Raw genomic sequence first — 10,507 nt, forward strand, 5'->3', positions numbered from 1 at the left:
TTTTATGAAAATTTGCTGTCAGTGTGTTTTATTGCAGGAAAATAATCTGGCATAAAGAGCAGCCCTCAAAATGGGAACATTTTACATTTTCAGTGAATTTCCTGCTGCTGCTCTCACATGTCAGTGGTTTTGCACATTGGTTTAATGAAATGTAATTGAGAAAACTAAATAATTGGCAAAGTTTGTCTGTTAAAGCCTTTCACAGATGAAACAAGACATGTTTGCACAATGGCAGGCAGGCAGAGTATTGATTTACCATCTGCCACAGGAAATGCAGTCCTGCATTGGTGAGTACTCCAGCTTAGCCCCTAGGCCAGAAAAGTTGGTCACTGAGTTGTTCTGCAGAGAGGTGTGGATTTGAGATGGAGGTGGGATTAGGTGTATGTGGAATATTTCAATAAAACTATTGCTTTATAGCTCAGTTTAATGGTGAAAAGTGCTGTTAGCAGATGAGGTGTCTGGGAAACTGCCCTCAATAAGGAGTTGTGTCAGATCACTATCACAGGATTTTTATCCAGCCTTTGAAATGATAGAAACCACTGACTTCCAATTTGTTTGCTTTTTGCAGAGATGAACATGAGCAAAATGAAATGTCTGTTAATTTTTAAGTCTCCAGATTGGCAAAGTGCCATTTTGCAGTCATTTGGGTAAGACTGATTTATTCCAAAAAACTCAGATGTAGATTCACCATGTAAAGCATTTCCCCTGGGTTATTCAGCTTTACCAGCCAGGTGATGATCATCACCTGGAGCTGCAGCACACTATAATGGCTGGAACAAATTCAGAACAGGAGCAATTCCCCCAGAACTTTCTCTACCCAGCAGTTGCAGGATGCACAGGGTGCTGCTATTTGGAGCTGTTGCTGTAACTCTGCTGTGGTGCCAGGTGATGGCAGTGCTGGTGGCTCCTGAGCAGAGCTTCCCCTGCAGCTGGGGCTCTCACAGAGCTGGAGTGCTGCTGGAATACAAGGTACAGTTAGCTGTGAAAACAAGAAATCCCAGAATACTCAGGGAAGAAAAGAAGATGGAAATAATATCTATTTTTGAGTCTTTCGGGAGTGTACCTGGAATCTATAAACATAAACCAAGTTTTAGAGTTAACTATGCAATACTCAGTGAGGTATCTTACCAAGCAGGTTGTGTATTTGTTCCCCTTCTCTCACTATCAGAACATGAAGGTCCTCTGAACCAAATCAACCAAACATGTTTCTTCTTCCCCTCTCTGCAGGCCACACAATTTCTGGGCTCCAGGCTGATTCCTCCCTCCCTTCTGGCCTTGAGGGTCCCAGGCTCCTCTGCTGCTGCTGAGCCCATCACAGCCAGGGAGGAGTTACAGCACCCAGGGCTCTGTCTGTAAAATTACAGAGTTAGAAATCCTCAGTGGAGAGCTGGGACCCAAACTAGAAATCCTCAGTGGAGAGCTGGGACCTAAACTAGAAATCCTCAGTGGAGAGCTGGGACCCAAAATGCTGCTGGGCAGTGACCTGTGACCCTCATGGCCACAGGTGCCTCCACTGGCCTCTGCTTCCTCAGGACTCAGTGACTCATCCTGTGACATGATTTCCAAGCCTATGATTGTTACATTGATACTCTAAACTGTGTATTAACATCATCAGATCTGCAGAGGGTCCAGGCTATAAGAAATTCTATTATAAATTCTGTATTATGCTACTTTCAGATTGTACCATGTTGATGCTACTTCTAGAAGTCCTGTGCCATATTAATCATAAATTCTGTTCTATGCTAATCAGAATATCCTGCTGAGAAAACCTTGATTGTAACTACAGCTTAGTGTTATCTTTATTCTGCCAAAGACCCCTAAAATAACCAATCTGCCCCCTTAGTGTCAGGTATAACAGATGTCATTCAAAAGAAAAAAAAAAACCAGTAATATTGATCTCACCCCTTCCTCAGGGGCAAAGCAAACTTCCAGGTGTTTGCACCACGGTGCTGCACTTGGTAAAAGTAATTCACATTTTTAGGTCTTGGTTGTAAGGTAATGTGAGACTGAGGCAGCACCACAAAGGGGACCATGTGCCTTGGGAACACTCATGCATGGACAGAGCAGTTCCAAATGTTTGTGTTGCATCAGTTCTGCAAATGCTTTTTGTTACAGTGCATAAAAGATACAATTCCTGGCAGCATTGGTTTTGTAAAGAGAGACCGTTTTCTTCTGTTGACTAATTACCCAGTGAATATATTCAGTTTGAAGGGACACTTCAATAATTTAGCAGGCATGTGCCAGGTAATACAGGAGCTTTTGTCTTACTGGTGGCACAGATCTTGAATCATGTGTAACCCAATCCCTGGCTTTATGTATTCAAGGAAGTGTTTGGTATAGCTCCTGTATCAAGTGCCACAGAAGAGCAGGCCTAGATAAGAGATGAAGGTAATGCTCTTCCCTGGGCATGGGGAATGTTTACCCTTTGCTGCCCAGGCAGTAACTGCTTTATATTTGTGAGGTGTGGACGTGCTGAGATCCAACATTGAGTTTGTTGTAGGAACAGAAGAATGCTGCAAACTGCATGTTAAATACCCAGGTCAGCTAAGCTGTCCTTGGGGGTGTGTTAACAAATGCTTTGTAGTTTGACAGGGAATGCTTTCTGTCATTCATGTTTCCTAAATGCAGATTGTTGGTTTGCTGGACCAGACAGGGAGAGAGGTAATGTTCAGTTCCTGGGAACACTATGAAATAAAACTCAAATAACAGATTTTCTTCAACCCTTCCCAAGGCACTTCTTCACAGTTGTGCCATCTCCCAGAAAGCTGTAAGCTCAAATGCCCTTTTCTGACCCACTGCCAGCTGGTTCAATCACCTTCCTTTCCTTGCCTATAAAATGCAGCTCACTGCTGATCTACAGCAAAGAGAGATCCATTTTGTTTGGAATATGCCACAATTATTGCACTCAGTAAAGGGCAGAGATAATGCAGTAGCTCAAATTATTCTCAAATGACTAAATTGGAGTTCAAATACAATCTTTACAACCTTTTTTTCTTTGGAAGGACAGCTGTCTGCCATGCTCCTGCTGTAGCAGTGGGATTTATATGGAGTCAGGTATCACTGACAGGTAATTGCTTTCTGCAGATACCTGACTCTTTTCCTTGGAGGTCTCCCTTTCCTAAGTAATGCTCATTCGTGGTCTGTAGCAGCAGGGCTGCAGACAGCAGTTGGCTGTTTAGGCATTAATGTTTCATTTATGGAGCAGCATCTATATAATTGTAAAGAAGAACACCTACATTTGTGGAACATTGTCAGACTTCAAACATGAGCATGTAGCATTTCAGAAACACTTTCACTGGGCTGAAACAGCTTTTCAAAATACCACAGAAAGATGGCAAATGTCTCTTCAAAGAGAACAGCTTAGCAAAACCTTGCCATTGAACCCTTCTAGCTTTTGTTCAGCCATTGGCTGTGTGAGGCAGTCAGAGTCATTGTGCAGTGCTGACCTGTGTCTGTCACAGGCTGAGCTCATCCAGTTCATCACCTGAGCACCTTCCTGTGGTGGTCCTGCAAACAGCAGCAGGGAGATGAGAGAGAGGATGATTAAACTCTCTAAACTATTCTGAAGTGGCTTGACCCAGGGTAGCATCCCCCACTAGTGACCTGCTTGCTGCCTCACAGGCCTTATGGATGGTGCTGCCACAGCCACACTTCTGGTAAGGAAACTGAAGAGTGGTTTTTTCTCCTTGAAGGCTGATGAAAATGTCCTTTGAGGTAAGACTGGCCCTGGCAAAAGGAAAACCATGCTCCAAGCAGCAGAATGGATTTCCTGATTTAGCACTGATCCATGCACTTCACTCACGAGCTTGACTTCAAAATACAGATCAGCTGATCTGGCAGCCTTTGTGTCCTCCTGAGAATGCATGTAAACCCTGCCCTGTCTGTTGTCTTGCACTTTCCTTTATGTGCTTCCCCACTAGCTAGAGGCATGATGGGCACTAGCTGGGCCGTGTGATTCAGCCTGCCTTTGTTTCACTGCTCATGTTCAGCTGATGTCATTGTGCTGTGGCAATGCTGGGGCCATCGTGCTGCTGGTGACTGCCTGAGAGCTGCTGATGGCTTTTCCCATCAGGACTCACTGCTCCAGCAGCCTGGATGTGGATGTTGGACTGTCAGGAGCAGCTGGCAATGCCCAAGTGAGCTCTGACCCTTCCAGTCAGGGGCTGTGCTGCCCTGCTGTGGCACCACCATAACTGATTCTGTTTATAAAAGGCCCATTTTGGGCTTTTTGAGACCAGGTAGAAGCTGGAATCATCCTGCCCAGATTTCAGTGCAGGTAACTCTGTTTTTCTTTCAAAATACCTCTCCAGGCTCCATGGATAATCTTCTGTATCCTGTGCTGATGTGTTGGTTTGTTGTCTTGACATTCCAATTGTGTTTATATCCTGTTCAGAGCCACTGCAACGAACCTTTGTGTTTAAATAGAGTAGACATGGTAACTGGAAGGCTCCAAGAGTTTCAAACAAAACCTTTAAGGAAGGTTAATTGCCATGCTAATATATTTTTCTTCTTGTGTATGTTCTTCTGCACCTGGCCAGGTTCATTGTGGGCATTAAATACCTCCTAAAAGTATCACAACTGTAAAAGTGATATCAGAGCAGATGGATTATTTATCTCAGTGGATGTGATGTGACAGGAGTCTGGATTAGTGAGGACTAAAGTACAGAGCATGGAGAAAAGGACCATGAGGTTGAGGAGAGATCCATGAGTGAGACCTGGGTGTGCTCTCCTGTGGGAAGGGGGATGGAAACTGGGTCTGCCCCAATGCTCCAGCTCTGGAGTCACTTGTCTGTTGCTGTTATAAATATCTGTTGTGTCCATACTGCTGTGCTCTACATCCCAGAGCTGAGACATCTTGTTTAAAGTTCTTCTGTGCCCTGACTATTCCCTGGCTGGAGTGGGTGGGCAGTGCTCAGTTTGTGCTACCAGTGTCACGTGCACTCCCATGGAAAGGTCATGAGATGTGGCCCTGGCAGCTTTGGCAGAGATTGTTAGAAGCCTCCTGGCACTTTCTTTTTTTAAATCAGAAAATACCACTTAATTTTAATATAACTCCATAAATACTTGAAAAAAATTATTTATGCTGTTTCAAAAGGCTTTACTTTTTCTGCTTCCTTCCTTTAAAGAATATTAAATGATTTCTTATTAATTTAAAAATTTAGTTTTATGGTTTTCAAACTTCAAAAGTATGAAGTTACAATTAATATTTTCCCAAAGTACAACATAAAATGGAAATAGCAAAAATATTTGTTTAACTATTTTGAGATGTAGTTTGCATGTTTGACTCAAATGGAATGTTTTTTTCTAAAAAACTTTTTGAGGGAGGAAAACCCTTCTGATAATTAAATTCCGGCCTGAGAGAGATGGGTCAATATTTCCATTAGAGACAGAGTTCCTGTGCAGGAATTCAGGAAGGGAGCAGTATCTTTATTAGAGCCTGTGTTTAGCAGGTCATAACAAGTGGTTTCATCTCCTCATCCTTCTCTCCCTTCTCCCTGTGCAGATTTGGGGATGCCTGAGCCAGTTCTTGGAGAGACTCTTCCTCCATGACATCACAAAGGCAAACTTGAAGAAATGGGCAGCATTTTCACTTGCATATTTAAAGTTCTGCTGAGATGTAGATGCTGTCACAGCAGGAAAACATTTTCTGGATCTGTCTTACAGCTCCTGTCCCCCAGTGCTTACTGCCAACAGAGGAGTTGTGGTAGAAAATCTGGAGAGAAACTTCTGTCCCAGAAACCACCATGAGTTGTTTGTTTTGTCCTGTCCCTTTTCTGCTTCTAACCCTTTACCATCCCTTTCCTGCCTTCTATGAAGTAAAGAAAAAGCTAAGACCAGCCAGGGAAGGATTTCCTGGGTTTGTTGCATAATTTAGTTGCAATGTGAAGATCTGCACTTTCCATTAGTCATTCACTAAGAGGTCAAGGAGAGCTCATCCCCAAGGTCACAGGAGAGGCAAGGGTTACCACTGCTCTAGGCCAAGGCATTACAATACTGATGATGACAAAACTATTTGGCAGAGTTGCCAACAATGCCAGAAAACAAGCCACCATCCTAATCAAGGGCAGTATTTTGATTGCTCAGAAGCCAGCCCAGCTCCCTGCTGTCACACTGTGACAATCCCCAGCCCAGTGTCATTCCAGCTCCCACAGCTTTGCCAGGGCTGGGCAGAGTCTGCACACACAGCTCCCAGGAGCTGTACCTGGATAAACAGTGAGCTGGGGATGGTGGAGGAGAAATCCCCCCAGGGCAGAGTGAAAAACCACCAAGAGATGAAGGTGTGAGCACTCAGGGTGGCTGCAGCACTTGTTCACTGAAGGGACACCACACAGGGTGCACTGAAGCACCTTTCCTTGCTGACCTGGTCCTTCCTCCTTCCCCTGGCACAAGGGCACGTGGAAGGAAAAGTGCCAAGCTGTGCTCTGAGCAACTCCTGGGAAATGGTGATGGTGGCACAAAGATTCCTGAGCATTAGACATCCTGCTGCTGGCAGCTGCAGAGGTGTGAGCAATGTGATGGCACAGCCTCTTAGTTTCCTTGGCCATGGTTTATGCCTTTATTTCCATCTGGACTTATATCCAAGGCTTGCAGAGCACTTCCTGTGGCAAGATCCTCCAAGCAGTACTGAGCTCTGCAATGCCTCCTCCAAGCCTTTTCTTCTTCAGAACCCTGTTTGCAATTACCATGATCCTGCTTGCCCTTTGTCATGGCACAGATATGCAATTTGTGTTTTGTGAAGGGACAAAATGGGAGGGCAGGAAAGTTTGGGGAAGTAGAATTAGATGTTTAATGAAAATTCTTTTAGCCACACTCCAACATATGCTGGTGGTCCAGCAGAACTGGGTGAGTTGTCCCATTTGTTGTTCTCTCAGTCCCAGAGTCACCAATGTCCATATCCATGTGGTTTTTTTAATGCAGGTTCCTGGAACATTAAACCAGATCACTCTAGATGCCCACTAGAGCTGATGGTCTGCTTGTGTGCAGCCAGTGCAGCCAGCAAAAAGAAACAGAGTTCACTCAGCATCCCCAGCTCTGGAATATTCAGAAGGAGAAATAGTTCTATTGGAAGATTCCTACAGAAACCAAAGCCAAAAAGCAGCCCTGATTGGGAACCTCCTCTGCTCAACTATTTTGTTACAACTGGCTCAAAGAAAAATGGTTTTAATTTTTCAATTCTTGTTGCAGCAGCAGCTCTGGGTTAAGCAATGGTTATGGTGTGCTCAGGGCACCAAAGCAGAAAATCTGAGCCAGAGGGCCCAGATGCAGAATTTCCTGCAATAACCTAAACCAAATGCCACTGCATGCAGTCCCCTGAAGATCTCCCTGTTCACAGCCTCGCTGGTGGCCAGCATCCAGACTGAGCATTAGTAAAACCAACAAACCAAACAGTTCCCACAGTAAGTCCCTTGCTCTCCAGTTAACTTATTTAACTGTGGAGCTTCTAAGGGGGATGTTTCATCTGCTGTTGTTGCAATAAGCTGGTATCCATGGCAAAAGCCAAGGGCACTGCCCTACAGCAATGAAGCCTTGGCTAAGCAGCTGCAGGAGCTGAAAAAGGTCAGAGCCCCACAGCAGCCCTGCTCCATTTTAAAAACAAAGCCCATCAGTTTGCTAAGAAATGAGACAGGTTCTTCAATGGCTTGCAGATCAGACCTGGGGTGTCTCAAATCAATTTTCCCAAAGGTGCTGGGGGAAGAAAGGAAAATGCTCAGACCAGTCTAAAAGGACAGCACCAGAGAGCTTCACTGCCAAGGGAGGGACAAGAACAGAGGGGACTTTGGGGCTTTGCAGAGGCCAAGGAACAGGCAACACTTTCCCTGCTGCTCTTTCCTCACCTCCATCCTGTTCTTGTGCTCTCAAAGATATAACTTCCTGCTATAATTTGTTTTTCATCCTTTAGGCAGGGACCATTTCTATATGGTTCTGTACCTGGATAGTCTTGCAGTGCCACCTTCTATGGATTTTCAGTGGAATCCAGCACATTGGCTTGGTGATCTGCAGCTGTTCCATTCCACCCCTTGGATAACTCTGCTGAAGTCCACAAGAAGGAGCCTTTGTGTACCAATTTTGCATAAGCCCCAAGGAATGTATAAACATGTGAGTAAAAACACAGTGAGTCCTCTTAACTGTGTTGAATTATCATTAATATTAATCTTCCCAATCTGAATGAGAATAGGATGCTCTGGAATTACAATACAAATCCTGTACATTAAGGATATGGATGGTTGTGCACCCACTGCAAAAGATGACTTTTCTCCCATCTTCCTCATTGACTGACCTGTGTAGTTTTATTTCTTAATAACCCCCAGGACTCAATGCACCCCTACAATAGTTTATATCATGTCTGTGTTCTCCTTCTTGTTTGCAGTCTGCTCTTAGATTTGTGCTGAGCAATGTCCTGCTTTCCCAAGGCAGCTTCATACTTCGAGATATGCCAATCATTGCAGGAGTTATCTTTGACCAGAGAAAGTTGAAATATATTCTTCTCTTCTCAGGTACTCCTACAGTCCTACCTACAGACAGGTACTGTGCAGTAAAAGCACAGAGAGGTATCATCAAACTGACTCTACCAAGCTCCTGCAGCTTTGATCTGATGGCTGGATTTTATCTGTAAGTGTTTTGGGGATGAGTGCTTTCCACAAGAACAAGGTGGAAAAAAATAAAAGCAAATTAATTAACTTCCATAAAGTTATCCTTACTCACTTCTCTTCCCTTTCCTGCTGTGTTTGTGGTAACAGCTCATCAGAGCCTGTGTTTGCAGTAGCTGCACCATGAGATTTCATTTCCCATCCTGCTTTCCAGGGGCTTTGAGGTGCTCCCCGAGCACAGGTTTAACCTCAGCTCCTTCCTGTAAGAGAACTCCTGCTCCTGCCTCGAGGGGAAAGGAGGAGCTGGGATTTCTCCTTTGAGAGATATGGGGCTCGTGTTTGAAGAAGAAAAAGAGCCTGGGCTGTTTCCCCCCCCGAGCAGCATCAGCACTGAGAACAGAGATGCTGCTGGTCTCTCTGGAGAACTTTGCCAGCCCTGCCTGCCCTGCAGAGGAGCCAGAGTCTGGTTGGGTGATTTGAATCTTTGCCATCATTTGGAGCAGAATGAAGCTCTGTAAAAGGACAGTGACTGAATGCCAACTGGGCTGTCATTAGCTCAGGCAGCCCAGGAAGCAGCTGATGTGCAGTTTGTGGTGGAAGTCATGCAGACAGAAGGGGTGACTCAGGGGTGCAGAGGCCCCAGCCCTGCTGCAGTCCAGCCCCAAAGGTGTGTTCCAGGATTGCTATTTGGATGCACCAGGGACAGCTGGTGGCTTCACAAAGGCTCCATGGACCATCCATTTGCAGAAGACTGACAATTTTTCAGTGGTGTTGGGTGCTCCTGGCCCAGCTCCATCTTTCTTCCACAGTAATCAAAGGAAATGTGCCCTAGTCTTGAAGTCTGGTGCTTCAGGACTGAAAAGCTTAATGGCTTTCCTTGACTTTTTTTTTTTTTTTCCCTCTCTCTTTTATGAAGCATAGGGTGTTTAGAACTATGGAAGCAGTGCAAGAAAAATATTAATGAATAACTATGGAGTGCAGACATTAATGCATTCCTTTCTATTGAAATAACTGGCTTTTCTCTGTGGGGTCTGTAACAAAAAAGTGTCTGCAGAGTCTGAACCTGCTGTATAGAAGCCAAAGTAGATGATGATTTAGAACTTCACTGGTTTCTTTTTTTTTCCCCCTAAAATCTTATCTCTACATTTATCATGTTGTAAAAAATCTATCTGAAAAATGATAAACCTAAGACATAGAGGCAGTTCTTGAGATTCTGGGTGCTGGAAATTATGAATGAAAAATTATTTTGGGGATCCTCTCCTATACACCAAACTCCAACTGATGCTGGAGAGGAGGAATTAAAGCATTGCAAGCAACCCACCATTGGAGTTCCCCAGTGGTGGGTTCTGAAGTACCAAGTAGTTTTTTGTTTTCCTGCAGTTGTGGACCGAGGGGTACATGCTGTAACTGTGGGGCTGTTCTACAATAACAATTCTCCCAGGTTGGAATGGCAGGTCATGGCAGAAACCTGCAGGTCCCATCAAAGGCTGTGGTGCTTCACAGCAGCAGCTGCCCGTCCTTCCATGGAACAAAGGGCAAAAGAAGGACGGTGGGGAACCCCACTGATGACTACCTGTGGAACTGGGACTGGTGAGAGACTGCACAGGAACATATCCAGGTGCCCAGAGGAGAAGCAGGAGGCTTAAGAACCTGCCTGATAAAGATAATTCTGAACCTCTGTTCACTCCTTGCCCCCCTCCCTGGCTGTTCCTCCTTGGAGATTGGGTTCAGCCCCATCCCTTCCTCCTGCCTGCCTTCGGCCGCTCCACAAAGGCTGCGGCTGGCTTTGTCCCCGTGCCCAGCGCTGCCGCTTGTGCAATAGCAGCGGGCAGGGGCTGCGGGACTCCCGGGACACCGGGCGGGATCTTTGGCGGGATCTTTGGCGGGTTCCCCGCAGCGCTGCCCTCCGGGGCTGCTCC

The sequence above is a fragment of the Oenanthe melanoleuca genome, chromosome 20, assembly GCF_029582105.1.
Source record: "Oenanthe melanoleuca isolate GR-GAL-2019-014 chromosome 20, OMel1.0, whole genome shotgun sequence".
Taxonomy (NCBI): Eukaryota; Metazoa; Chordata; class Aves; order Passeriformes; family Muscicapidae; genus Oenanthe; species Oenanthe melanoleuca.